Below are 2,785 nucleotides of genomic sequence, written 5' to 3' on the forward strand. Positions count from 1 at the left end.
CAAAGCAGTGGTTTGCCAATCATTTCTCTCTACATTTATTAACTGTCGTTTTTCTGTAAAAAGAGGCCTCCAGTCTTTCTGCATTCCAAATTAATATTTGTACAGCATTAGTCGACTTAACTATAGCTGCCTAAAAAACGATTGATATTTTCCCTGCCCTGAGGATTAAGGACAAACTCCTTTACATAACCTCTCTTTTGTTGTTGTTGTTGTTGTTGTTTTACAGATAAACAGTTTTTTTAATTCCTCCTCCTCCTCTTCTTCCTCCTTGTCGTCTTCATCTTCCTCTTCCACTTCTTTCCAGGCAACTTTAGCAGGACTCTTTGCACTATCAAACTTTCCTGTAGACTTATAGTCAGCAACATCCTTCTCACATACTTCTCCTTCAGCTTTGCCGCCTTAGTGACGTAAGGCTGCTTTTCACTGTCATTTAAGTTATTCTACATCTCACCAAGCTTTTTTGCCACATCTCCAATAGAGAGGCCAAGGTTTGTGGATTTGATCTTGGGGCGGAATTCTGAACAGAATAGGAAGAACCCAGATGGTGGCCTTTGGGGGCATTAGGATCCTTCTCCTTCTTGCCTCTCTTAGCTGGTCCATAATCCTTCATTTTCCGATCATAGCGTTCTTTATCCACCTTGGCCGTTTCATCAAATTTAGACTTTTCTTTCCCAGACATTGTCTTCCACCTCTCAGAGCACTTCGTGGAAAATTCTGCAAAATTGACAGGGACCTCTGGGTTTTTCTTCTTATGTTCTTCTCTGCACGTCTGCCCAAAGAAGGCATAAGCAGAGATCTTGCCCTTTGGTTTCTTGGGGTCAAGAAACGAAGAACGTATTGTTCGCTAGTCTACACAACCTCTTAAGGACTTCAGCCTCTTCTCTCCTTGTCTCTGTTTTGCTTTCTTTACTGGTTTACTTCTACTCATCTTTCATAACTCAGCTGTCACTTTTCCCTGGCTTCTTCTACAAAAATTGTAAGAGCGCTTTAGCACTATACTTTCACTATCATAGCATATTTTGCACTATTTTGTAATTTAAGGTCTTCTCACTGACTGAGCTATCTGAGGAGAGGAATCTCATCAATCTTGTTTATTCTTACATGTCTCAGCATCTCTTATAGTCCTTGGAACAGAGTAGGCCCGGAATAAAGATTAATTAAATTAATTAATGGGAGTTATGCACCATATACAAATCTATGTACACTGTAATTTATAATCGATTTATGAAATTTACAAGGGTAACTTTTAGTTTTTTTAAAACCTAAAAAAACTTTAGTTTTTAAATTGACAGAAATTGTATATATTCATGGTATACAACATGATGTTTTGACATATTTACATATTGTGGAATGGCTAATCAAGCTTATTAACATATGCATCACTTCACATATTTATTATTGTTTTGTGGCAAAAACACTTAAAAATCTACTCTCAACAATTTTCAAGTATACAATACAAGGAGAATTTTAATTCAAAGTGTTTTTTTTTTTTTCACTTTATTTGCTTTCTGGGAGCTTAATTCCTAAGTACGATAAAATTCCATTCTAAAAATAAGAAATATTTACGTAGTCTTAACTATATGCCAGTCCCGGCCCTAAGCATGAATTATTTCAAATTTAATTCACAGAAATCCTTTAGCATGGGTACTATTTTCCCCATATTACAGATGAGGGAATTGAGAGAATATCACACAGCTAGTAAACAGAAGACACAGGATTTGCACTCAGGTGTCTCTAATTTCATAATGACTTTGTAATTTTGAAATTACTTTTTTTTTTTTTTTTTTGGTGGAGGTGCCAGAGAATGAACTTGGGACCTCATACTGAAATTACTTTCTTAAGAGTTCATTTTCCTCATTATAGCTGACTATAAATGTGTCATTTTATGACCATTTGTGGAAGCCCATGTTTTTGATTCAGTAATACTTCTACCTTCAAGAGAACAGACACGTACAACATAACGCATTTACACTATTAGCAAATATCTAAGTAGGAATAGTCTGGACAACATACATTGTGCAAAAAATGTAAAATGTTAACATGTAACTTATTCCCAGAACTGTGATTTGATTACATCTAAGTAGATACGGCAGTAAGAGAATTTTGAATTACGTTTAATGTTTGTGGAATTTTAAATGGCTGAAAAAAGAAATAGTTTATTTTCTCTTGGAATCTTTTTGTAAAGACCATTTCAAGAAGAAAATATATATACGTACAGGATTAGGGTGATTAGAGTGATCCTGTTTGAGTTGAATATATTGTGAAATGTGACTTTTGCAAAATGACACATATAAGAGGATAATTTTCAAGGTAAGAATTACTACAACAAAGATAAGGTACCACAAGTACATATGTGGTAAAATTTGGACATATATATGTGAATTTAATGATTCAAAGTATCAAACACGATCCTGACATTGTGGGTACATACAACAAAATGGTGACTATAAAGGAAGGGCATGATGGCTCACGCTTGTAATCCTAGCATTTTGGAAGGCTGAGGTGAGCTGATTGCCTGAGCTCACGTCTTCATGACCAGCCTGGGCAACATGGCAAAACCCCGTCGCTACTAATAATGCAAAAATTAGCTGGGCATGGTGGCGTGCACCTGCAGTCCCAGCTACTCAGAAGGCTGAGGCAGGAGAATTGCTTGAACCCGGGAGGCAGAATTCCAGTGAGCCCAGCTGAGATCATGCCACTGCACTCCAGCCTGGGTAACAGAGCAAGACTGTTTAAAAAAAAAAAAATAGTGACTATATAACGTAATGAGGAAACTGAATTGCAA

At 36.4% G+C, this 2,785-nt stretch overlaps 1 pseudogene; it reads right to left on the reverse strand.

Annotated features, from left to right (window-relative positions):
- Positions 1–249: 249 nt before the first annotated feature.
- Positions 250–1,959, reverse strand: LOC101125426 (high mobility group protein B3-like; annotated as a pseudogene).
- Positions 1,960–2,785: the final 826 nt, after the last annotated feature.

The sequence above is a fragment of the Gorilla gorilla genome, chromosome 3, assembly GCF_029281585.2.
Source record: "Gorilla gorilla gorilla isolate KB3781 chromosome 3, NHGRI_mGorGor1-v2.1_pri, whole genome shotgun sequence".
Classification (NCBI taxonomy): Eukaryota; Metazoa; Chordata; class Mammalia; order Primates; family Hominidae; genus Gorilla; species Gorilla gorilla.